This window comes from Ambystoma mexicanum, chromosome 8, assembly GCF_040938575.1.
Source record: "Ambystoma mexicanum isolate Mex_15411 chromosome 8, UKY_AmexF1_1, whole genome shotgun sequence".
NCBI lineage: Eukaryota > Metazoa > Chordata > Amphibia > Caudata > Ambystomatidae > Ambystoma > Ambystoma mexicanum.
Genome location: NC_090929.1, coordinates 204,286,237 through 204,314,000, shown reverse-complemented (window position 1 = coordinate 204,314,000; position 27,764 = coordinate 204,286,237).

Sequence of the window (27,764 nt, the reverse complement as noted above, 5' to 3'; positions counted from 1 at the left end):
CGGGGACAGGTGCAAGAAGGACAGTGATAGGGAACATTTATAATGACATGATTTTTCACATATTGTAATAGTTCTTTAAAATCATTACTTACTTCATCTAATTTTGTAGACAAGTTCATGATTTGATTATTTACAGTTGGGGATAGGGCTTCTCTTTGTGATTTTTGGGATTTTGTACAATTAAACCTGGGCTTGGTTTCTTCATGAAAACTATGTACTGTAAGAGAAATAGAAATTATTATTTTAGTAAGGTGTGTACAAATTACATTATCTGTTTAAATCGAAATATGTATTGTGTACCATTAGAGATGTGATCCTTACTCATTTCTACTTTTGGGAAGTTCTCCTCTAACCACTTAAGTGTGTTTACCATTTCTGAGAGAAAAAAAGTGCTTCTGTCTATTTAACACATGTTTATATAATGAAAGCTAATAATAGAGAAATAAGTACAAATAAGTACAACTATTTAGTGAGAATATGTTCTCCAATAAGCACCTGGTGTTTGTCAATCTGTATGCAGAGTTATATTGAGATTATATGAAGTGTACAGTTATGTTTTTGATTGGTGCATTCCATTGTAATGTGTGATAAATGAAAAAATAATTTGTATTTTTTGAAGTGTTTGTACAAAAAAGGTAATTTGCGTGTCGTAAACAATAGTAATGATTTCATGTACATGTGTTTGTTGATTGATGGGTACACATTTTTTGGGTCGGCCTTATGATTCTGGGCTTTGTGAATGCCTACTGACATCCGCGGATGACCACACTGTCTGCAGACTCCATAGCTGCCACATTGGGGATGAGTATAATATAAGGAACTTGTAGCAGATTAAGGGTACACTAGTAAAAACCTATGAAAAATCACTGAAACATTTTTGTTGACGGACGTTATGGTTAAGTTGCACCAAAAGACCCATGAAAGTCACTGAAAAAACTTTGTTGAAGGTTCATTATGTTTAAGTTGCACTAACAAAAACCTAGGAAATTCAGTGAAAAAAACTTTGTTAGAGGGATGTTATGGTTAAGTTGCACTAACAAAAACCTATGAAATTCAGTGAAAAAAACGTTGTTAGAGGGATGTTATGGTTACAAGTAAAACCAGAAAATCCTTGAAATTAGCCAGTTATGGTACGCTAAGCAACCATAACTCGCACCTCCTCCGTGCACTGCTAAAACTAACGCCCAGGACATCAAAGATGACTTCACAAATGTCATTGATGACATCACTGATGACATCACATATCTAGGCCACTTGTTTTTGTTCGCTGACATAGCTCGCACATGTCACTGGCAGTCAGAGTATGAAAATTCAAAACTCATTCAGAACTGCAGTAATCTTAGTGCGCTAAGCAGATTACTGCAGTTCTGAATGAGGTTGCTCGTGTTGCACTATTAGAAGCAGCATATAGGTTGTGCATTAGAGAAGACTGACAAAACTCATTCTGAAAGAAGAGTTCAGCTGCAGTGGACGTTGTGCACATTTAGGGGCCGATTCATGGAACAAACGTGCGCCGAAAATCCATGCGCAAGCAGGCGCAAGGGAGCGCAAGCGTGAGAAACGCAGCGCACGCGCACGCGTGCGATTCAAGGAAGACGCTGCGCGTGCTTCCCGTTGTCCGTACGCCCAATCCAGCCATGGTGCACGCAGGCATACACGGCGTGCGCTACGCGCACAGCAAAAGCGCACATAGCGCGGCGCACACAACCAAAGTGGGCGGAACAGTGGGCGTAACACGCGGAATGGGGAACAACGCATGAAAAAGAAGGCGTAACTGGGGAAGTACTGCAGGGAACTACACGGAACGCCCACACACACGCGAACAACCCGTATTCATGGACCCGAATATGGGAAACCCGCGCACGGCAAAATACGCACACAGGCGTCAACGCGTCTGCCACACGAAGGCAGGCGGAAGCGTCCCCGCGCACAGTACAAAAGTGCGCGCAAACAACAAACACGCATATACAGCTACGATGAATGCCCCATTTGTCGCAGCACTGATCGTGGGACACCGCAGGAGGAGGAGAATAGCCAGGGCACGCATTTTCGCATTATGGACAAGCCTTTTTGGGATGCCTGACGACCAGGTCTATGGCAGGTATAGGTTTCCACCCCACATCATCCTCGACCTGGTCAGGGAGTGGGAAGATGACCTTACATCCCCCACCCTTTGCTCCCAAGCATTGAGCCCCTTGGAGAAGGTGCTCAATGTCCAGCATTTTTTGGCCACTGGGTCATTTCAGCGGACTACTGCCATAGTGGGGGGGGTCTCACAGGCCACGCAGTCACGCTGCCTACACCAGGTACTGGAAATCGTGACAGCGCGCCCCTCAGTCCGCAGGCACATATACATGCCCAGAACACCCGCAGAAAGGCAGGCCGTTGTCCTGGATTTTTTCAGGGTGGCACACTTCCCCAAAGTGCTCGGTGCCATAGATTGCACCCATGTGGCCCTACGTCCACCTAGGGCCACTGAGCACATCTACCGAAACCGCAAGCACTGGCATTCCAGAATGTACAGGTGGTATGCGATACAAAGGGAATCATCACCTCTGTCTATGCAAACTACCCTGGCTCCACCCATGACAGTTTCATATAAAGAATGTCCGCCCTGAGCCGGGCCCTGGAAGCTGGGCAGCATGGCGACACATGGCTCCTAGGTGAGTACAAATGCCCTTGCACATGCATGCAAGTCACACACAGACAAATACCCAAACCCTAATAATCTCAACTATTATCACCTCCCCAGGGGACAGTGCCTACCCTCTGAGCAACCACATGATGACGCCAAACCGGAACCCCACCACACCACCCCAGGTAAGATACAACGCCGCCCATATTGCAACCAGGGCCATAGTGGAGCGCACATTTGGAGTGCTCAAGTCACATTTCCGCTCCCTTGACCGTTCTGGCGGGCAACTACTCTATGCACCACCAGTAGTGTGCAGGATCATTGTGGCAGCATGTGTCCTGCACAATGTTGCAACACGGCAGGGCGTCCCGGTGGACATGGTGGTGCCCCCACATTCCCAACCACAGGCACAGGCGCTGCCCATGGGAGGGGACAGGGCACGTGGCGAGGAAGCCCGGACCAAGCTTGTGGCCACATTTTTCACCTAAACTCCCACCCCTGCGGAGTGCACACAGGCCTGGCACATACCAGGTGACAATCGATGATGACAAAGAGACAGTCAACTGTCACAACCCTACCACCCTGAGATAGTTGCCATGGAAGTGCCACATCGTCTGCATCCCTAGCTACTTAAACACAAGCTATCCTGTGTGACCAAAAGGCACACATATGACATATGACATGATATGGCCTATACACAAGTATTTCAAGGTGCGACGAGGCAGGGAGGGGGGAACAAGGGAAGACAGACAACGGTACTGCTAGGCCAGGTGTCATTTAGATTGTGCAAGTGCAGGGGTAGGGGGAAGGGAAAAGTGCAAGGGGAAGGGGAGGGGGGGGAGTGCAGTACAGGGGAAGTAGACCAAAAAACAAATATATAGGTCAGCTGGTGGCAACTGAAAAGGTAAGTGCAGACAAGTGCTGGGAAGGGGGGGCTGTAGGGATAGAGAGACAGTACTGCAGTGCAGGGGTTGCCAGGGAGGCAGTGCAAGTGGAGAGTGGCTGGGCCAGGGACCGAGGTCGGTGAGAGTGGCCCAGCTGCAGATCTAGTGCAGTTCCAGTGAAGAATTCCGCAAGGGAGAGGCAGAGAGAAAGCAGAAGCTAAGAGGAAGGTCCTGAGGTGCTCCCCGAACCGGAGATGGTTCCCCACAAGTTCAATTGAGGCAGGAAGGCTGTTCCAGAGGGAGGGCCCTGCCGCGGAGAGAGATCTACCCCCAGCTAGTTGCACTGAGAAGCGGATGACCCTGACATGCAAGGTGTGCATCACACACACCTGCAAAACAGGCCATGGCCATCACTGTTATGTCACTCAAACCCTCCCAAACCACAACATGACATGGCAAGCAATACCCATACACCAACACAGTAACAATAAGGTACACATTGCCATGTCCAAAATGTACAGTGGCATCAGACAATGATGCCTGACCTGGAATCAGATGAAATGACTGACCAACAACCTCCCACCCAAAATAAGTCATTTCCAAATGCATTACAAGAGTTGTAGACGTAACATAACAATGAATGCCTGTCTGCATGCACATTGTGCATTGCAAAATCAACACTGCAGCTTCTGTGTGCTGTGTCCTACTCCTGCAACACACTGCTCAGCGCACATCACAGTGAACAGCCATTGTGTGTGATGCACACCCTGAGCATCACATCTAAGCGACAGACCACTTCAAAAAGGAAATTAGGCAGGTACAGGATCCATAATTGGTCACAGAACATGTGCTGCAGGGACACAGTGGCCACCAGAAGGCAAACAGTGTACACGTGGATATGCAAGGGTGGGAGTACATGTAGTGCATCAGAGTGCAAGTGTGTGGGTCTGCAAGGACATGCACTGAACATATGGATGTGCACTCAAGTGACCATCAGTGTTCTCTACACATCACATGTGAACATTCACCATGTGTACACCCCAGCATGTCAAACCACAACGATCCCCTTGCACCTGAAAGGTAAACACAACACATGAACAGGCATTGATCAGCACAACACAACATGTACATAGGATACCACCATTACAATGTCAGAGTTCCCATCACACTGCAGGGCAAGGCAACTATCAACAACAACCCCCCCCTCCCTCACAAATGACCATGACCCACTGAACAACTGCACCTGGGTCATGGAGCCTTCAACCCTCAATTCCACCTGGCCAAAGGATCACCTTTACCCTTCGTCACCATCTCCCACCTTGTGTGTAAAAAGGTGCCTGCACCCTCAGAATCCACACTCATTTCCAAAATCACAAAATCCAAGGCATAAAAACGAACCCGAACACCCTCCAGTAGATGACTTGACGTAGCAGCACCTCACAAAGGCCAAGTACTACCACAATGATGCAACAACCAAGGTAGCACAGTAAAACAATGTCACAACAGGATGTGAACCATGTGTGGTACATAACATAGGATGATGCACCATGAACAGATGTGTACTGTCACAGGTCCCGTGTACAGGCGCGGGAGTGTCACGAAACAACCACCCCCACCGTGTCCCGGGTGCCTGCAAGGTCAAACTGACACATGCCCCTGAGACCCCGGTGGGAAGGAGGTTCAGGGATATGCAGTCGGGACAGGTGTTGGCACACTGGATAACTGGAATGAGTGGCAGGAGAGGGGAGGAGGAATGACACATGAAAGTAGGGAATGCACGAAAATGTACTACCTGCATGAACACATACACAATCCAAACAAACTTGGACATCATTGTCATGGCCTTCTGTAGTCCAGGCTTAGGAGTGGTACGAACCAACCACCCCCTCTAGGGTTTTGGTGCCTGCAAGTTCGGGGCTTACACAGGCATCCGCAACCCCAGCGGGGAAAGAGGGTTAGGGAACGTTGCTTGGATAGGTACGGGAAGCAGGAACACCGGGTAGAGGGTACAGGGTTCAAAATTGCATAGGATTCTGGGTGATTAGGGGGGAAAAAACATACACAAATTGAATCACACATACATCCATGCATTAGTACACCCCCCAGCAAGCCTATGCAGAGCAGTTTGAAAGAATAACAACAAGACACTTAGCTCTGGTTTTGAGTGCTGGCCTCCTGCCTGCGCACTCTCATGTCCGGTTACAGGAGCACTGCAATGCTGCAAAGAGAACCACAGTCAACAACCTGTACGTGCCAATTACACAAGAACACACCACCAAACATGCCCCATAGCAACAAACTACTCTACAAACAGACAATCTGGTGTAGATGCTTCGTACCCATATATAACATTAGCCCTGTGACGGGTCATACACAGTCAATGCAGTAAGTCAGCCGCCGGTGGGTGCGTGGCAAATGGAACACCAATGTGTCACAATTCACACAACATGCAATGTTCCCTGGGTAAGCAGACAGACCCATATAGCAAGCCATGACTTCAGAGCAAGTTGCGTACCACCATGACCGAAACAAAGTTGGCAGTGCATTCATCATAAAGTACATGCAAATGAAATGCACTGCACCCGAGTATGTCCCTTGCTGTATGTCCCTGTGAGCTGCCCCTTTCCATGTCTCGGAAGGCTACATGGTTGATACAAGTGCCTCAATGGACCTTGGTGTACCGGAGGGCATGTGCCACTGCCCCTGCAGGTGTCCCAGACAACCTTACAATCAACAGACATCAGTCCACCAACACATCTGAGCTGCATTGTGTGCTTCAACACCAATATTCGTCCAAGCTGACCCTCAGTGCTGTGACTAAGCCTGCATGTGCAACTCGCCTGGTGCAAGCTTTGCTGTGTTGTGGCCCCCCTGTGCAGTTCACCTTGCCTGGAGTTCCTTGGAACACGTCAGCAGTTCTAGGATGCAGGTCTGCAATCCCTGTGCCTCTGCTTGTGCACACATGTGCATGTCGGCACCAACAAACGTGTCCAGAATTCCGTCGTCCAATGGGCCATGTCTGCTGGCTAAGGTGCTCTGGACGCTCTTCCCTCTGCAGAAAGGGCATGAAACACATGATTAATGCTTCAAAGTCATCTGTGTGTGTCTCTTCAGGCATCTCATTACTTGACCATGTCAGAGAGTCACAGCATAAATCACACCATCAGTCCGTCTTTCACATCCAAAGTGTGTAACACTATCTACAGCATGAATTGCAACAAGCACGTGTACAGTAAAGATAAGAAACATACTACACAATGCATAGCAATGAATGTACACATTAATCATGAAACACCCCATCTAGCAAAAGCTGAACAGTGGACAATGACACCAAAATCATCCCCAGTAGGGGTGTAAACACAAGTCACACAGCACCAGACATGCCACAGATATGACAGTCCAAGGCCCTTGTGTAAAAGTTTGTGACACCGAACCATCCTTGCGAGCCCATGGATAAGGGAGGCAGGAGTGGCATATGTGAGTCAAGGACCCCAAGCAGCAAACACATACACAATACCAGCCTGAAGGGCCCAGCTGGAACAGACAGTGGATGCCTTCAAAAGCCACAAAGCACCGCACCGTCACATGAAAGCACAATAGATGGGCAATTTTAAACTATAGTAACTATTAACTAATTACACTAACTATGTAAAACCTACATTACCTAATTAAACTAACTATCAAACAGAAACTTAACTAACTAAACTAAAAGAAAAATCAAAAATGGCCACATACGACCCGGGGGGGAGGGGAGGCACCCAGGAGGGGGGAGGTACAGGGTGATGCTCAACATCCACATGCGATGATGCTGAGCCAAAAACAAAACTCCATGGGCTCAATCCCTGCACAGCCCGACCTATGTGGGAGATAGATGGTCGTCCGAGTCTGGCTCATCCTGTAAAGGAGGACGTGGCACAGTAGCCTGGCCACACCTAGCCGCAGCTTGCCCCTCGTTGACAGCAAGTCTGCCGGACGGGTGAGCCTGGTTCTGTGTGGCGATGTGATGTAGGTCTGCATGCAGAACCTCACGTGATACACGTGCTTCCTCTTGCAAGGTAGCACGTGTAACACGGAGTTCCTCCTGCAAGGCCTGGCTGGACAACCGCTGCACCTCCCGGCAAGCCTGTAGCTCAGCCGAGATGGTACGCTCAAGCTGTGCAAACCTCTCCTCTGCCTGCTGCCTCTGGGACATCATAAGGACACCCAGAGTGGATCTGAGGGAAGCATACTCCTCCCTCAGGGCATCCATGTGCGCCTCTGCGTGAGCAGCAATTGCTTGACGCAGAGACGACATTTCAGCCTGGCGTGCCCTGTCTGAGGCCGCCATGCCCAGCCTGAGCGAGCGGGCCGTGGACGGTGCCGCCTGCTGCTGGAGAAGCACCTGCCTAGCAGGGGGGAGCACAGATCGGGCCACACGCTCCATGCTCTCAGCGATGTTCTCCATTGCTGCCCCCTGCCATTCTGAATTGGCAGTCATGTCTTGCTCCCACTCAGTATACTGCGGTTGCGCGTGGCGACCGCGTTGCCGGGCTTGACCCCTGCGGGACCCAAGGACCGGGGGTCCTCGATGTGTTGGCACCGCCCGCGGCTGCACGACTACATGCCCCCGTCGACGTGATGTCCCAGGCACATCAGTGACTGGTGTGGAGGGTGACCCTGCGTCCCGATCCACCATGGGCGGAGGAACCAAGACTGTCTGATCCCTCAGTGCAGGTGTCACAGACAGAGGAGTGTCCACATCAGAATCACTCACCCCTGACACATGGACTTGATGCTCATCCAACTCAAAATGGACGTCAGAGTCGTCATCAAGGCTGGACTCATAGGCAGCCAGAGACAAGATGGACTGTAGCACTTGGGGGTTTTCGTGGCCTACCACCCCACGACCCCCACTAGTGCCGGGTTGATGTAGTGGTAACAACCCTGTGTCTGGCATGACAACACCATCCTCCGCCTCCATTGCATCATCACCTGAAAAATAGAGAGAAAAAAGGTCACTACACATGTCAGAAGCACACAACACACACACACACCGACAGCAAACGCATCAGGCAGACATGTGACACACAACATATAACCTGCCATGCATGCTGGGTCAACTTTGAATTGCTTCTGTGATCAGACCTGTTGAAAGGTGGCAGTTTCCATGGAAGTGGGTCTATGCAGTGCAGAAAATGTGTACGCCACTCACTACCTACATGTACAAGGACTCCATGGTGTGTGCCAGGAAATGTGAAGGCAGTGCAATGTCAAATTCAGACATCACGTGCATTGTGCATTCAATGTGTACCATATCTAGAAGCCAAGCACCCCTCCACCCCAGTACCAAAGCAGGATGCCTAGCATGGTATCAAAAGGCTGACCATACACCTGTGTATTGACAGGCAGTGTTGACTGGCATCAACAGCTGAATGTGATTCAAGAGAGAACACTGCAAATGATGCAGGGACAGAAAGCAGGACACATGATGAAAACTCTGGATTCCGCCCATGTGTGAACAAGACACAACAACAGTAGGACAGAGTCATTGGCCATTGAACAGGCTGAGGCCTGTGAGCCACACAGATTGTCAGACCCTAAACATGTGTGCAACGCAGGACTGAGCCACAGTTGACATGGGAAGGCTGATGAGATGGCAGGCAATGTATGTAACCAAGGACTTGTATTACAGTGATCATCCAGTCAAGGACACATAGGGCATGCGTGCAATGCACATGGAGCATGAATGGGCACTCATGTCCCTGCGGGAGATCTGACCTATGCACAGTACAAGTGAGATACCCTGCATCAAGTACTGAGGCTGTACCACACGGCATATGTTTGGCAGATTCTACGCTGGAAGTTAGCATCCACACAGGACGCATGAACAAGAAAGTACACATTGGTAAGATTGAAGAACACCAGTGCAAAGGTGGAACTGGGGTGTAGAGTGGCGGAGGAGGGGCAAGTAGCATGCCTATATCGAGTCCCCGCATGCAGGCAGAGGAGACATGCATGATGGAAGCATTGCATTACTTACACATCAGAACCATGTACACGTCACATGTAGCGGCAATCATGCACAACACATCCCACAAGTGAAACACACACGTCCTCAACAAACACGCATCAACACTCACTGGACTGGGCATCAAAATCCAGCATCTCTCCCACTCCTTCGACCAATTCAGGTGGTATGAACTCTGCAACGAGTGCCTCATGCGGAGTGAGCTCTTCCTCCTCTGGTGCAGGCCCACCGCCAGTCACCAGAGTCAAGTTGTAATTAGAGGCACGCTTAGCCTTAGTGCTGAGTTTGATGTCATTCCAACGCTTTTTGCACTCTTGCGCCGTGCGCACCTCATGGCCGAATGAACTGACATGTTCCGCAACATGCTTCCAGTGGGTGTCACGTTGGGCAGCCGTAGTCTGACTATTGGCACCCACTAGCATGTCACGGCTGTGGCCCCGCACGTAGTCCACGAGGAAGTCCAGTTCCTGCTTACAGAAAGGCTTCTTCCTCGACGTGCAGGAGGTCGTGGCTGTGTGTGGGGTCCCAGCCTGTGCTGCAGGTGCAACCTTCCTCCTCTTGGACTGTGGCGCAAACCCTGGCTGGCTAATGCCGCCCTGACCAGTATGGCCAGTGGGTTCGGTGGATTGAGCCAAGGGAGTGGCAGGTGGAGGGATGACCAAAGGCCTGACTTGTGTCAGTGGCAGCTGGGTGCCCACTAATGGACCCTGCGCAGCAACACCAGCTGTGGCAGGGTCATTGACTGCAACGGACCTGGTTGGCAGACTCACAACCGGGGTGCTTTTGGGTGCATCTGCCCCTGCACTTGTCAACACCCGGCTGTTCGGGGCAGCAGATGACATGACTGCCCCAGGGACACGTGTCTTGGTCTGAGCAGCCCGGCCTGCCCCTATGGTTTCCCCCCAGGCCTGTTGGAGATCTACCAAGGGCTCTTCAAGTGCCAACGCAGCCTGCGCTGGCAGACCCCGAGCCTGAGTGGCGGTGTCCACAGCTGCACCTGCAGCTACCACTACCCTTCGGCCCATGGCAGTCGATGGAACGGACTGCCGGGTCACACGGGCGCCAGTGCCAGATGCAGAAGCTGCATCCCCCGGAACCACAGGGGGTGGTGGCATGACTGCACCGACACATGGCACAACATTGTGCTCAAGTGGCGCACCCCTGCCTCTTCCCCCTCTGTGGCCGCCCTGGACACCCTGGAGTCACCCTACTCCCTGGTCACCACGGCCACGTCCCCGACCACGCCTGCCACGAGGAGGACGCCCAGCTGAGGCACCCCTCACCTTTGGTGGCCTCCCAACCATGGCACAGATGTAGTAGTGCCGGCACAGATGAAGTGGTGCGAATGGGAGGTGTACACCACAATTGACCTGGGCAATTTGGGTGAAGGGGGTGGGAAGAAAGATGTTAACAGCCCCCCTGCACCTGCAAGGCTGTATGTGACCCCGGTGATGTAGTGACGGGTCACGCAACGCTCAGGCACCCCAAAACTGCAGTAAAACGTGCACGCAACCCTGCAGCCTACGTGCGTGGATTCAACCTCCCGCAGTACGCAGTGGCACCCAGTAACATGAATAACGCATACGCGTGGGACACGCAGGCTACTATGACATCGAAAATGGGTGCGATACACAGGGGCACCCGCAGTGGGAAAAAGAGCGTGTGCGACTCACCGTCTGACTAGCGCGATGCAGAAAAACACGCGTAGCCAATACCCCCGCCAAAAGAAGAGATACGTCCTTGATAGCTGTGAAGTTGTGATGGCGCGCGAAACAACAGAAGCAGCAACACACGTCGCTCTCCACGAAAGGCACGTACAGCGAACTGCTGGGCCCGCTCACCTTTAACCCGTGCTGAGGGAAACGCACGCGCGCGTCACATCACTTACGCGCATGGGCCCTTTCCCCGTATTACACGCGGACGTGCAGTTTTTCACGCATGCTGAAATGCCCATGCACGCCTGTGCACGTCACGTCACAGGGGCGCTTGCGCTTCAGGGGCCTTCTGTCCAATGAAATTGCGTATGCGTGCAGACGCGGTTACGCGCTAAGGGCCTTTCCTCGAATTACACGCTGACGTGCCGAATTTTCACGTGCCAAATCACTCCGTATCAAGCTGGCAACACGTAAGCACACGGAAGACCACGCTCCTGCCCAGAAGGCCGAACTACTGCCCCCCAGAGCCCCGAGCACGCTCCCACCTGCCATCTACTGCTGCCTGACTGCCTGCTGCCCACGTGCCCTGCCATTTGCTGCCTGCACATCAGCCAGGGGTGCTGTTGCTGTGACCACCCCTGCTGGAACCGAAGACTCCCGACTGGGATTCCATTGCTCCACAGCCCAGCCCCAGGACCCAGTTGCCCACCCACTCCTGCCTCTGGGGTTGTCATGTCGGGCACTGCAACATCTGGCACCACTGACAACCCCAGGCCGGAGAGGCAGAGGGGCACCAGCTTCAGTGCCAGGGAAGTTGGTGTCCTGGTGGAGCAAGTCCTGGGGCAATATGATGCCCTCGTCGGAAGTTCAAGCGCCGACAAGGAAGGACGGACTCGGATCTGGACTGACATCATGACTGCCATCAACGCGGAGGGGGTGGCAGTCCGCGACTTCCAACATGTCAAGAAGCGCTGGCTGGACTTCAGGTCCAGGACCCTGAACAAGGCCCGGCGCCTCTTGAAGGCAGCGGATGCCAAGGGGCGCCGGGGCCACTTGTCGGAAGATCAAATGAGGGTCCTGGAACGCATATCCCCAGCGCTCCACGTCCAGGTCCTTGAGAGGCAGACCCGTCTGGAGTCGAGCGGTAAGTGTACATGCATCCTGATTGTGAGCTGTGCGTGTGGTGATGTTTCAGTAGTGTGCAGGTTGCACATCTTTTTGTATGGGGTCGAGTATGGGTGGGGGTGTACAGGGCCGTGGGGCTAACACATGCGAGGGCTGTAATGTGTTATACATGGATGGTGCTTGTGTGTGTAGGCTTGCATGCCAAATGCAGTTGTGTGGGCACACATGTTTGGATGAATGTGTATGTAAGTAGACATGTCCGTGATGTCACGCATGTATGTTGTTTTCAGCTGCATGTATCAGCACTGTGTACATGTGCATTTGTGTGTATTTGACAAGGGTGCAACAGTGATGCAACATGGATGCATGTGACAGCGGGATGTGGAAGCCTGATTGGCAGATGTGACATGGATGCCCATCTGAACACTGCGACACTTGGCAGAGGTGTACACATGCATGCAAGTGTGGTGGTGAGTGTACATGTGTGGTGCACTTCCTGTGTTGCATGTGATGTCTGGCTCAGCTTAGCCTGCTCATGCTGTTGTATGTGTATGGATGGTGCTGGCAGTTGCGATATGGCTGTGGTATGGCTCATGTGTGCGAGTTGAAATGACATGTGTGTTGGGGATTGTGATGGCATGTCTGAGGTTTGCCAAGGCCACTCATGTACAACTGTCATGTGTGTATGTGTCCATTGTACAGTGCCCTGATGCCTGTGTTTTATTTCTCCCTGTCTGCAGCGTCAACTGATGAAGAGGGCGGAGAAGGTGCTGTGGAGCACAGCGGCGGGGATCCCACCGCCAGCCGGAGACGCAAGGCCCGGCTCCCCTCCCAGGTTGTCATCTCGTCGGGGAGTGAGGAGTCCGGTGCCGCGTCCCAGGCCGCAGCTGCCGGGGGGAGGCGGAGGTTGGAGTTGGACTCCTCGGCAGCAGAAGGGGCAGCTGGGACCCCACAGGGCCCAACGGGGGAAGATGGCATAGAGTCATCCAGGTTGGTGGGGGGTTTGGTGGAGGAGGAGGCCGTGCAAGCAACAGAGACGGGGTCTGGAGGTGCGGATCCCACTGATGCTAGTGGTGCAGTGCAGGACCAGGGACAGGAGGCAGCACAGGCCGCCGCGGAGGTGCCTGTGTGCAATCCTGTCCCTGATCCTGTCCCTGCATCATCTTGCACCAGCAGGGATGCCTACGTCCAGACCCGTTTTCAGGCAGGGGATGAGCAAACGACAACTGGCCTTCCTCTGCCTGCGGACGTGGCTATCCGGGTCCGGGTTGAGCCTGTCCTGACTGGTGTGGTGTTGCGTCAACGGGCCATGCGAGGTGACCTGCAGTCTTTTCATGAGGAGACTGCACGTCATCTCGAATGGCTCATTGACCACGTCAGCCTACTGGGACAGGTCACCCAGGCCGGATTCCTCCGGTTGATGGGGCTTGCTACGACCCCCTCCTCAACTGAACCCCCTACGCGCCAGTCGTCCTCCGTGCCATCTTCCCACCCATCAGTCACATGGGTGCCCTGTGGAGCTGCCTCTGACGGTGCGGCCAGGCTGGTGGAGGAGGCATCCCTGCCACAGTCGGGAGTCGGACGTCCAGCAGGGGTGGCCACATCAACGACTGCACCCCAGCCGGCGGAGGATGTGCAGGCAGCAGGAGGCAGTGCACGGGCAGAGGCACAGCAGCAGCAGCAACGTGGTGGGAGCCATGAAGGCTCGGGGCCTTCAACATCGGAGGGGCAGGCATCGGCCGGAGGGCAGGAGGACCCAGGACAGAGAGTGTCTTCCGTGTGGCAGCGGTTGGGCCATGCCATAGATGCGGAGCGGCAGCGGGCGGAAGAGGCACGGCTCACGATGGTCAGGGCGGAGAACTCCATGCGGAGGGCCCTGAGGCGGGCCGAGTGCCTTGAGGCAATCCGCAGGGGGTTGGAGGTGGACACGTCGACGGCCCTGCGGACCCTCGGGGCCATGGAGGAGGACCGCCTCCGGGACATTGAGCAGGAGTTCGATGATGCCCTGGCCCGGGACATCCAAATGTGAGCCGTCACACTAGCCCGCTGCCCTTGTACATAGTTATGTAGTTAGTGTTAGGTTTCCTTTGTTTTTTTATTTATTTTGGACCTTTTGGACATTGCCCACATTTTTGTATATAGTTTATTTTATTAGTTAGTGTTGTTAGATAGGTTTCATTTCTTTTGTTGGGATAATGGACCCTGGCTTGTTCGTCTGTACATAGTTCACTGTTGGATTTTATTTTTCTTTCACAATTTACCCATGGAGCAATGGCTTTCAATTATCATTTCCCATTGGATTTTCTTTTGTGGACAGTGACTTTGGACACCATTACTTTGGATTATGATTTTTGGTTTTGCTTTTTTTCACGGACATGCTTCTTTTCTTTTTTGTACATTTCAAATTTCTGTTTCATTATTTTTGAATCTATTTATGTTTCCTTTAATACATATTTTTTTATCGAACTTCAATGTGTAGTATCATCTCATTGGTTTCATGAATATCATGATATGGGTTTTGAGATTCACTGACACCCATTGGGTGTATGTGAGGGACATGTGTTTCTTTCGAAACTTGCAATTGGTGTTCTGTCATGTAATTGCCATTCCTGAGTGGGTGGATGCAATACTCGGGTGGGTGTTTTGCATTTGGAGGCTGACCATAGGGACCAGGGATCTAGATTGTGATGACATGTTGGCTGGGGAACATGAGTTGGGGCCTGCTGGCAGGTGCCCCACAGTGCTGGGGGGTAGGGGTGGTGGGGACATGAGTTGGACATGGGTGGGGGCCTGCTGGCAGGTGCCCCACAGTGCTGGGGGGTGGGGGTGGTGGGAGACATGGGTTGGGGCCTGGTGGAGGCTGCCCCTGCACTGCTGGGGGGTGGGGGTGGTGGGAGACATGGGTGGGGGCCTGGTGGAGGGTGCCCCTGCACTGCTGGGGGGTGGGGGTGGTAGGGACATGAGTTGGACATGGGTGGGGGCCTGCTGGCAGGTGCCCCACAGTGCTGGGGGGTGGGGGTGGTGGGGACATGAGTTGGACATGGGTGGGGGCCTGGTGGAGGCTGCCCCTGCACTGCTGGGGGGTGGGGGTGGTGGGGACATGAGTTGGACATGGGTGGGGGCCTGCTGGCAGGTGCCCCACAGTGCTGGGGGGTGGGGGTGGTGGGAGACATGGGTGGGGGCCTGGTGGAGGGTGCCCCACAGTGCTGAGGGGTGGGGGTGATGGGGACATGAGTTGGACATGGGTGGGGGCCTGGTGGAGGCTGCCCCTGCACTGCTGGGGGGTGGGGATGGTGGGGACATGAGTTGGACATGGGTGGGGGCCTGGTGGAGGCTGCCCCTGCACTGCTGGGGGGTGGGGGTGGTGGGGACATGAGTTGGACATGGGTGGGGGCCTGGTGGAGGGTGCCCCTGCACTGCTGGGGGGTGGGGGTGGTGGGGACATGAGTTGGACATGGATGGGGGCCTGGTGGAGGGTGCCCCTGCACTGCTGGGGGGTGGGGGTGGTGGGAGACATGGGTGGGGGCCTGCTGGCAGGTGCCCCACAGTGCTGGGGGGTGGGGGTGGTGGGGAACATGAGTTGGACATGGGTGGGGGCCTGCTGGCAGGTGCCCCACAGTGCTGGGGGGTGTGGGTGGTGGGGAACATGAGTTGGACATGGGTGGGGGCCTGCTTGCAGGTGCCCCACAGTGCTGGGGGGTGGGGGTGGTGGGAGACATGGGTGGGGGCCTGGTGGAGGGTGCCCCACAGTGCTGGGGGTTGGGGGTGATCGGGACATGAGTTGGAAATGGGTGGGGGCCTGGTGGAGGCTGCCCCTGCACTGCTGGGGGGTGGGGGTGGTGGGGACATGAGTTGGACATGGGTGGGGCCTGGTGGAGGCTGCCCCTGCACTGCTGGGGGGTGGGGGTGGTGGGAGACATGGGTGGGGGCCTGGTGGAGGGTGCCCCTGCACTGCTGGGGGTGGGGGTGGTGGGAGACATGGGTGGGGGCCTGGTGGAGGCTGCCCCTGCACTGCCGGGGGGTGGGGGTGGTGGGGACATGAGTTGGACATGGATGGGGGCCTGGTGGAGGCTGCCCCTGCACTGCTGGGGGGTGGGGGTGGTGGGGAGAAGAGTTGGACATGGGTGAGGGCCTGGTGGAGGGTGCCCCTGCACTGCTGGGGGGTGGGGGTGGTCGGGACATGAGTTGGACATGGGTGGGGGCCTGCTGGCAGGTGCCCCACAGTGCTGGGGGGTGGGGGTGGTGGGAGACCTGGGTGGGGGCCTGGTGGAGGGTACCCCACAGTGCCGGGGGGTGGGGGTGGTGGGGAACATGAGTTGGACATGGGTGGGGTCTGCTGGCGGGTGCCCCACAGTGCTGGGGTGTGGGGGTGGTGGGAGACATGGGTGGGGGCCTGGTGGAGGGTGCCCCTGCACTTCTGGGGGGTGGGGGTGGTGGGAGAAATGGGTGGGGGCCTGCTGGCAGGTGCCCCACAGTGCTGGGGGGTGGGGGTGGTGGGGACATGAGTTGGACATGGCTGGGGGCCTGCTGGCAAGTGCCCCACAGTGCTGGGGGGTGGGGGTGGTGGGAGACATGGGTGGGGGCCTGGTGGAGGCTGCCCCTGCACTGCTGGGGGGTGGGGGTGGTGGGGACATGAGTTGGAAATGGGTGGGGGCCTGGTGGAGGCTGCCCCTGCACTGCTGGGGGGTGGGGGTGGTGGGGAGAAGAGTTGGACATGGGTGGGGGCCTGGTAGAGGGTGCCCCTGCACTGCTGGGGGGTGGGGGTGGTGGGGACATGAGTTGGACATGGGTGGGGTCCTGCTGGCAGGTGCCCCACAGTGCTGGGGGGTGGGGTGGTGGGAGACATGGGTGGGGGCCCTGGTGGAGGGTGCCCCACAGTGCTGGGGGGTGGGGGTGGTGGGGAACATGAGTTGGACATGGGTGGGGCCTGCTGGCAGGTGCCCCACAGTGCTGGGGGATGGGGGTGGTGGGGACATGAGTTGGACATGGGTGGGGGCCTGCTGGCAAGTGCCCCACAGTGCTGGGGGGTGGGGGTGGTGGGAGACATGGGTGGGGGCCTGGTGGAGGCTGCCCCTGCACTGCTGGGGGGTGGGGGTGGTGGGGACATGAGTTGGAAATGGGTGGGGGCCTGGTGGAGGCTGCCCCTGCACTGCTGGGGGGTGGGGGTGGTGGGAGACATGGGTGGGGGCCTGGTGGAGGGTGCCTCTGCACTGCTGGGGGGTGGGGTGGTGGGAGACATGGGTGGGGGCCTGGTGGAGGCTGCCCCTGCACTGCTGGGGGGTGGGGGTGGTGGGGACATGAGTTGGACTTGGGTGGAGGCCTGCTGGCAGGGGCCCCAAAGTGCTGGGGGGTGGGGGTGGTGGGGACATGAGTTGGACATGGGTGGGGGCCTGGTGGAGGCTGCCCCTGCACTGATGGGGGGTGGGGGTGGTGGGGACATGAGTTGGACATGGGTGGGGGCCTGGTGGAGGGTGCCCCTGCACTGCTGGGGGGTGGGGGTGGTGGGGACATGAGTTGGACGTGGGTGGGGGCATGCTGGCAGGTGCCTCACAGTGCTGGAGGGTGGGGGTGGTGGGAGACATGGGTGGGGGCCTGGTGGAGGGTGCCCCACAGTGCTGGGGGGGGTGATGGGGACATGAGTTGGACATGGGTGGGGGCCTGGTGGAGGGTGCCCCTGCACTGCTGGGGGGTAGGGGTGGTGGGGACATTAGTTGGACATGGGTGGGGGCCTGGTGGAGGCTGCCCCTGCACTGCTGGGGGGTGGGGGTGGTGGGAGACATGGGTGGGGGCCTGCTGGCAGGTGCCCCACAGTGCTGGGGGGTGGGGGTGGTGAGGAACATGAGTTGGACATGGGTGGGGGCCTGCTGGCAGGTGCCCCACAGTGCTGGGGGATGGGGGTGGTGGGGAACATGAGTTGGACATGGGTGGGGGCCTGCTGCAGGTGCCCCACAGTGCGGGGGGGGTGGGGGTGGTGGGAGACATGGGCGGGGGCCTGGTGGAGGGTGCCCCACAGTGCTGGGGGGTGGGGGTGATGGGGACATGAGTTGGACATGGGTGGGGGCCTGGTGGAGGTTTCCCCTGCACTGCTAGGGGGTGGGGGTGGTGGGGACATGAGTTGAACATGGGTGGGGGCCTGGTGGAGGGTGCCCCACAGTGCTGGAGGGTGGGGGTGGTGGGGACATGAGTTGGACATAGGTGGGGGCCTGGTGGAGGCTGCCCCTGCACTGCTGGGGTGTGGGGGTGGTGGGAGACATGGGTGGGGGCCTGGTGGAGGGTGCCCCTGCACTGCTGGGGGGTGGGGGTGGTGGGAGACCTGGGTGGGGGCCTGGTGGAGGCTGCCCCTGCACTGCTGGGGGTGGGGTTGGTGGGGACATGAGTTGGACATGGGTGGGGGCCTGCTGGCAGGTGCCCCACAGTGCTGGGGGGTGGGGGTGGTGGGGACATGAGTTGGACATGGGTGGGGGCCTGGTGGAGGCTGCCCCTGCACTGCTGGGGTGTAGGGGTGGTGGGCACATGAGTTGGACATGCGCGGGGGTCTGGTGGAGGGTGCCCCTGCACTGCTGGGGGGTGGGGGTGGTGGGGACATGAGTTGGACATGGGTGGGGGGCTGCTGGCAGGTGCCCCACAGTGCTGGGGGGTGGGGGTGGTGGGAGACATGGGTGGGGGCCTGGTGGATGGTGCCCCTGCACTGCTGGGTGGGGGGTGGTGGGAGACATGGGTGGGGGCCTGGTGGAGGCTGCCCCTGCACTGCTGGGGGGTGGGGGTGGTGGGGACATGAGTTGGACATGGGTGGGGGCCTGGTGGAGGGTACCCCTGTACTGCTGGGGGTGGGGGTGGTGGGAGACATGGGTGGGGGCCTGCTGGCAATTGCCCCACAGTGCTGGGGGGTGGGGGTGGTGGGGAACATGAGTTGGACATGGGTGGGGGCCTGCTGGCAGGTGCCCCACAGTGCTGGGGGGTGGGGTGGTGGGGAACATGAGTTGGACATGGGTGGGGGCCTGCTGGCAGGTGCCCCACAGTGCTGGGGGGTGGGGGTGGTGGGAGACATGGGTGGGGGCCTGGTGGAGGGTGCCCCACAGTGCTGGGGGGTGGGGGTGATGGGGACATGAGTTGGACATGGGTGGGGGCCTGGTGAAGGTTGCCCCTGCACTGCTGGGGGGTGGGGGTGGTGGGGACATGAGTTGGACATGGGTGGGGGCCTGGTGGAGGGTGCCCCACAGTGCTGGGGGTGGGGGTGGTGGGGACATGAGTTGGTCATGGGTGGGGGCCTGGTGGAGGCTGCCCCTGCACTGCTGTGGTGTGGCGGTGGTGGGAGACATGGGTGGGGGCCTGGTGGAGGGCGCCCCTGCACTGCTGGGGGGTGGGGGTGGTGGGAGACATGGGTGGGGGCCTGGTGGAGGCTTCCCCTGCACTACTGGGGGGTGGGGGAGGTGGGGACATGAGTTGGACATGGGTGGGGGCCTGCTGGCAGGTGCCCCACAGTGCTGGGAGGTGGGGGTGGTGGGGACATGAGTTGGACATGGGTGGGGGCCTGGTGGAGGCTGCCCCTGCACTGCTGAGGGGTGGGGGTGGTGGGGACATGAGTTGGACATGGGTGGGGGCCTGCTGGCAGGTGCCCCACAGTGCTGGGGCGTGGGGGTGGTGGGAGACATGGGTGGGGGCCTGGTGGAGGGAGCCCCTGCACTGCTGGGGGGTGGGGGTGGTGGGAGACATGGGTGGGGGCCTGGTGGAGGCTGCCCCTGCACTGCTGGGGCGTGGGAGTGGTGGGGACATGAGTTGGACATGGGTGGAGGCCTGGTGGAGGGTGCCCCTGCACTGCTGGGGGGTGGGGGTGGTGGGAGACATGGGTGGGGGCCTGGTGGAGGCTGCCCCTGCACTACTGGGGGGTGGGGGTGGTGGGGACATGAGTTGGACATGGGTGGGGGCCTGGTGGAGGGTGCCCCTGCACTGCTGGGGGGTGGGGGTGGTGGGGACATGAGTTGGACATGGGTGGGGGCCTGGTGGAGGGTGCCCCTGCACTGCTGGGGGGTGGGGTGGTGGGGACATGAGTTGGACATGGGTGGGGGCCTGCTGGCAGGTGCCCCACAGTGCTGGGGGGTGGGAGACATGGGTGGGGGCCTGGTGGAGGGTGCCCCACAGTGCTGGGGGGTGGGGGTGGTGGGGAACATGAGTTGGACATGGGTGGGGGCCTGCTGGCAGGTGCCCCACAGTGCTGGGGGCTGGGGGTGGCGGGAGACATGGGTGGGGGCCTGGTGGAGGGTGCCCCTGCACTGCTGGGGGGTGGGGGTGGTGGGAGACATGGGTGGGGGCCTGCTGGCAGGTGCCCCACAGTGCTGGGTGGTGGAGGTGGTGGGGACATGAGTTGGACATGGGTGGGGGCCTGCTGGCAGGTGCCCCACAGTGCTGGGGGGTGGGAGACATGGGTGGGGGCCTGGTGGAGGGTGCCCCACAGTGCTGGGGGGTGGGGGTGGTGGGGAACATGAGTTGGACATGGGTGGGGGCCTGCTGGCAGGTGCCCCACTGTGCTGGGGGTTGGGGGTGGCGGGAGACATGGGTGGGTGCCTGCTGGCAGGTGCCCCACAGTGCTGGGGGGTGGGGGTGGTGGGAGACATGGGTGGGGGCCTGGTGGAGGCTGCCCCTGTACTGCTGGGGGGTGGGGGTGGTGGGGACATGAGTTGGACATGGGTGGGGGCCTGGTGGAGGCTGCCCCTGCACTGCTGGGGGGTGGGGGTGGTGGGAGACATGGGTGGGGGCCTGGTGGAGGGTGCCCCTGCACTGCTGGGGGGTGGGGGTGGTGGGAGACATGGGTGGGGGCCTGGTGGAGGCTGCCCCTGCACTGCTGGGGGGTGGGGGTGGTGGGGACATTAGTTGGACATGGGTGGGGGCCTGGTGGAGGGTGCCCCTGCACTGCTGGGGGGTGGGGGTGGTGGGGACATGAGTTAGACATGGGTGGGGGCCTGCTGGCAGGTGCCCCACAGTGCTGGGGGGTGGGGGTGGTGGGAGACATGGGTGGGGGCCTGGTGGAGGGTGCCCCACAGTGCTGGGGGGTGGGGGTGATGGGGACATGAGTTGGACATGGGTGGGGGCCTGGTGGAGGCTGCCCCTACACTGCTGGGGGGTGGGGGTGGTGGGGACATGAGTTGGACATGGGTGGGTGCCTGGTGGAGGGTGCCCCTGCACTGCTGGGGGGTGGGGGTTGGTGGGGACATGAGTTGGACATGGGTGGGGGCCTGGTGGAGGCTGCCCCTGCACTGCTGGGGGTTGGGGGTGGTGGGGACATGAGGTGGACATGGGTGGGGGCCTGCTGGAGGGTGCCCCTGCACTGCTGGGGGGTGGGGGTGGTGGGAGACATGGGTGGGGGCCTGCTGGCAGGTGCCCCACAGTGCTGGGGGGTGGGGGTGGTGGGGAACATGAGTTGGACATGGGTGGGGGCCTGCTGGCAGGTGCCCATTAGTGCTGGGGGTGGGGGTGGTGGGGAACATGAGTTGGACATGGGTGGGGGCCTGCTGGCAGGTGCCCCACAGTGCTGGGGGGTGGGGGTGGTGGGAGACATGGGTGGGGGCCTGGTGGAGGGTGCCCCTGCACTGCTGGGGGGTGGGGGTGGTGGGGACATGAGTTGGACATGGGTGGAGGCCTGCTGGCAGGTGCCCCACAGTGCTGGGGTGGGGGTGGTGGGGACATGAGTTGGACATGGGTGGGGGCCTGCTGGCAGGTGCCCCACAGTGCTGGGGGGTGGGGGTGGTGGGGAACATGAGTTGGACATGGGTGGGGGCCTGCTGGCAGGTGCCCCACAGTGCTGGGGGGTGGGGGTGGTGGGGACATGAGTTGGACATCGGTGGGGGCCTGGTGGAAGCTGCCCCTGCACTGCTGGGGGGTGGGGGTGGTGGGGACATAAGTTGGACATGGGTGGGGGCCTGGTGGAGGGTGCCCCTGAACTGCTGGGGGTGGGGGTGGTGGGAGACATGGGTGGGGGCCTGGTGGAGGGTGCCCCTGCACTGCTTGGGGGTGGGGGTGGTGGGGACATGAGTTGGACATGGGTGGGGGCCTGCTGGCAGGTGCCCCACAGTGCTGGGGGGTGGGGGTGGTGTGGAACATGAGTTGGACATGGGTGGGGGCCTTCTGGCAGGTGCCCCACAGTTCTGGGGGTGGCGGTGGCGGGGACATGAGTTGGACATGGGTGGGGGCCTGCTGGCAGGTGCCCCACAATGCTGGGGGGTGGGGGTGGTGGGGACATGAGTTGGACATGGGTGGGGGCCTGGTGGAGGGTGCCCCTGCACTGCTGGGGGGTGGGTGTAGTGGGGACATGAGTTGGACATGGGTGGGGGCCTGGTGGAGGCTGCCCCTGCACTGCTGGGGGGTGGGGGTGGTGGGAGACATGGGTGGGGGCCTGGTGGAGGGTGCCCCAGGTTGCTGGGGGTGCAGGGGGACATGCGTTGGTGGGCAGTAGTGCAAGTTGACATGTGGGTTGGCTGGGGGGCATGGCCATGGTGGATGGGGTGCCTGCAGGACATGTGCAGGGTAGGCCCCTGTGGTGTGAGCCACCTGCAGGGGCCGTGGAGGGTGTAGAGGGAACACCTGGGAGGACCCACACGTGCAATTCACGTGTGGTGCTCCCCGCACACCCCTGTAATACACGTACCCTGATGGAATCGCGTGTGATACTTTCCGCGCACCCCTGATATGCACGTACCCTGCTGATATCGAGTGTGAAACTTCCCGCGCACCCCGAAATACATGTAGACAGGACATTTGCGTGTGTAACTTCCCGCGCACCCCTGATATACATATACCCTGCTGACTTCGCGTGTGAAACTTCCCACGCACCCCAAGATACACGTAGCCAGGAGATTTGCGTGTGTAACTTCCTGCGCACCCCTGATATACATGTACCCTGCTGACTTCGCGTGTGAGACTTCCCACGCACCCCAAGATACACGTAGCCAGGAGATTCGCGTGTGTAACTTCCCACACACCCCGAAATACACGTAGCCAGGAGATTCGCGTGTGGAACTTCCTGCGCACCCCAAAATACACGCAGCCAGGACATTCGCGTGTGGAACTTCCCCCGCACCCCTGGAATACACGTACCCTGCTGATATCGCGTGTGAAACTTCCTGCGCACCCCTGAAATACACGTACCCTGATGGAATCGCATGTGGAACTTCCCGCGCACCCCTGGAATACACGTACCCTGCTGATATCGCGTGTGAAACTTCCCGCGCACCCCGAAATACACGTAGCCTGGACATCCGCGTGTGAAACTTCCCGCGAACCCCTGGAATACATGTACCCTGCAGATATCGCGTGTGAAACTTCCCGCACACCCCTGAAATACACGTACCCTGATGGAATCGCATGTGGAACTTCCTGCGCACCCCTGAAATACACATACCCTGCTGAAATCGCGTGTGGAACTTCCCGCGCACCCCTGAAATACACGTACCCTGATGGAATCGCGTGTGAAACTTCCCGCACACCCCTGAAATGCACGTACCCAGCTGAAATGACGTGAGGTACTTCCCGCGCACCCCAGTGATACACGTAGCCAGCTTGCCGTGCTTGTACAGGGTTAGCGCAGCCCTTTGCGCTGGATTGGGGATTTTGATGGCTTTTCCCTGCGCAAGAGGCGTTCTTGGGGGCGTAACTGGCGCTGCTGCAGGGTCGCTGCGCCACTGTGCGCCACGGCTGGTTTTGGTAGCTGGAATCCATGAATACGCTGTGCGCGGAAATGGGTTTTGGCGCACACGGCTGGCGCAGGGATTCGCACGCACACACTGTGCGCCAGCCGCGTGCGCCACTTGTGCGCTGAATTCTATGAATTACCCCCTTAATATTGTTTATCGAGACATCCTGGTTACTGTAATGCTCACCTTGTATCCACAAGGACGCCGCTCAACTGGTCAGGGATGCTTCTGGGAACACTGCACCTTCTCCAGAGTTCATGCTGCTAGGGGTCAGTTCTAGAAGACAGAGGTGAATTTAGCTACCACTCCTTCCCTCGAGACCCACCTCCCTGTGTTCCCCTTGCGGTTCCCCTTGGGACTTCTCTCACCTTGGTTTTCGTTAAGGCGCGCTCTCCATTCTGCCTTTCTGGGCAGGGGCGCGTTGTTGCTGGGCCCCGTTCCGCTGAGTTACTTCAATGGCGTGGGCCTGGAGTCCAGACCGGCTGTGACTCCACTTTTAGGTAAGTCTTTCGTATTAAGAATAAATGTCTGCAATTGTAGTCACTCCGAATAACCTTCTCCTTCTTTCTTGCAGGTGCTGAAGGGATGATGGTGGAACCGAGCTGATATTGGTGGCAGGAAGGGTAAGGATGCGAAAGCGCTGCGCATAGAGCGTCCTTGTAAGTTGTCTAACCTGTGCTGTTGTTCCTTGCAGGTCGCGGGAGGAATCCTGGAAGAAGTGATCAACCAGAACCAGTCGCCGGTGGACGATGTTCGAGAGGCGATAGCCTTCCAGAAGAGTTTGGTAAGTAAGCTTACTTGATGTCTTTATTCTCGTCCTTCTTCCCAGGGATGTTGTTGGAGGAAGATAAAGATGTCCAAGAAGACTCTGGATGGATGGAGGAGCTGAAGCTGGGCAGGTAAGGATGGCTGATGTTCTTCGTCTTCTCTCGCCTGTGCAGGCCAAGGTGCTGAGCAGGACCCGGTGAACGTCACGCTGCCAGAGCAGAATAACGCGAAGCGTGTGCCTCGAGTCGGGCGTGGTTTAAATACCAAGCAGGTACCCCAGGTGCCTTCGGGGCGGGCCCCGCCCTGGATGCCAGACTGCTGGTTGCAGTTCCCCATTGGTCCTTGTGGGGGCTGCCATGTTAGTCCATTGCCCATTGAAACCCACACCTGCCATTTGAGCCTGATGCCAACGGCGCCAGGAATGACTCCAAGGGACCCGATAGGTGAAAAATAGGGCCTTTCAGGCCTTGTTAAAATACTGTGGCGAGGGCCAGAGAGCCCGAGTTCCTTGGCCTGAGGCTAAGGTTGTGACAGTTACCTAGAAGAAGAGTATTAGGACCCTTTGAGATAAAAGGATCTTTGCGAGTTTTAAGCTGTGGTTTTTACAAGTATGTTTTTATTTAAATTGAAACATAGTCTAGACACATTGCCTGCAAAGAGAAGGTTAGCCGACATGTGTTTCAACCCCGGAAACTCCTTTCTCAAGAGGTATTGGGTTTACCTCTTCCAACCTGTGATCTTGCAGAACCTGATAGAATCCAAGCAAACTACTCACTGAGCTCAGCACAGGAGTGTTCATTACCTAGAACCCAACCTTCTTCTCTACACATTTAATATTGAGCCTAGCCTTGATGAAGACCTATGTTCGTTAAGGTCGAAACATGTGTTTGTGCATCAGGTACCAATTTGAGAAGACTGACAAAACTCATTTTGAAAGAAGAGCTCAGTTACAGCGGATCTTGTGCACATTTAATATTGAGCCTATCCCTGATGAAGACCTATGGTCATTAAGGTCGAAACATGTGTTGGCAATTCCAAGAATATCATCATACTGTATTAAACATTGAAATTGATAAATCATCAGTTGTGTCAAATGTTATGTTAAAGAGTAGCCAGAACTATTAATTTAAATCTTATGAATCTTCACCAGAGTTTATGAGTGATATGCACATTCGACAGACTCAAAAATATATTTTATTTCCTGTGTCAGGCTCAGTAGGGGACTTAGAGTCTGTTGTCTTTGATCCATGCAGCAACATCACAGGAAGTAATATACTTTTTACTTATTGATCAAGAAACCAGTCTATTAGTAAGTGATTTGCGCAGAGGAGTATCAGTCCCTAGTTGTAATTACTGTTATGATATCATTGATTTAGTTTGAAAAGGAAAGTTTGCAGTGTGTAGGGTCCCCTGCAAGCAGGCCTGCATCTTGGGGACCCTGCGCGAGGTCCCCAGCAACTGTTACCAGGACCCTGACAACATGCGTACTGAAGAGGGAAAATGGGAGAATCCCTTCCCCCGATTCTCATCCAGACCATGGCCCAGGACGTCACCACCCACACACCCCCCCGCGAGAGGAATTCGACCTGCTCACTGCCGCACCAGATGTCTAGATCTACTGTGGCCACGCCCCACACAACTAAGGAGGCTGCCCATCAATCTAATCACATGCCAGAGCCTCAGGTGACGCTGATATTGACCGCATGAACTAACTCGATTAGACAGCAACCACTACTACCACCATCGTTAGAGATGCCATGACAGCATAGCCAGCGAACAAGAACACATGTGCCACCAAGCACACTGGTCATACACACCCCAATCCACACGAAGAACATACTCAGTGCTATGACGTAGAGGACTGCTTACACACACACACACACACGCATCATTGTTATTTTTCACATAGGCCAGCTACAGCACTGCAGAAACGCAAGATGCCAGAAGAGCTTGTATACATGCTTGCAGACGCTTCCTCACCACTAAAACCCTGAAGACATAAGCCCTGCATATGGACTAATGCATATGAATTTCCGTCGCCCCTCGCAACCCCTATATTATGGACGATGTACCGCCACCCATAAGCCAGGCCGTGGTAGGCCGCAAAACCAGAGCATCCAGGCCGGAGCAGCTCAGACAAAGCTGCAAGCTTCTGATCGCGCAGAACAAGGCCCCAGCAATGTTGCAATCTACATGCTGTGCTCCGCCCGCCAAGGTTACACTTGCTACTGCTAAACGCTCCCCGAGCCAAAATACAAATCAAATGCTCATAATTCTGCTCCAGCCACGGTCCCGCAACACGTGACCAGGCCAGCCTGATACGATGCCAAGCTCCAGGGACCAGAGAAGCGCTGGGGTCTCACGTTTGGGACACAGACTGCAATAATGAAGTGACAAATCGGACACCAATAAGTGATGGGAAAGACTTAGATACGAGCTAATGGTCAGACCTGTCCATTGTCTGCCACTGACACATAGTCATACTTTGTTGCCAGCACCAGGTACACCGCGAGCTGGGAACAACGATGGTCCCAGGCGTGGGGGCTCGCGAGTGAACCAATCAGAATACAAGGGGCACACCACTGACGCCATTATAGCTTAGCCAATCACTAATCGTCCCCATGTAACATTTCACTTGTAGCGATTATTAGGGACGACCCAAGCGTACCACCTGACCCTTTCTCAACCACTAACTACCTTTCCTATATGTGCCTATACTAACCCCAACACTCAGAGAGCCAATCCGAGGTGGTGTTAGGTTTGGGGGCCAGTCCTCCCAGGTGACGTACGTAACCGTGTCATACAGTTAGAAAAAGGGACTGCGAGCCCACCAAGAGCGAGTGGTCTCTCGGATGCCTATGACATGTGAGCCCATCCCTGCCTGTTTCGTGTAATAAACAGCAGTAACTCTTTGCTCTTGTGTGTGCCTCATACTCTGTTGGGACGCAGGAGGAGTTGGGGCATCCCCAACCCCAGAGGTCCGCGGACGGCCCTGCCAGCCCCCGG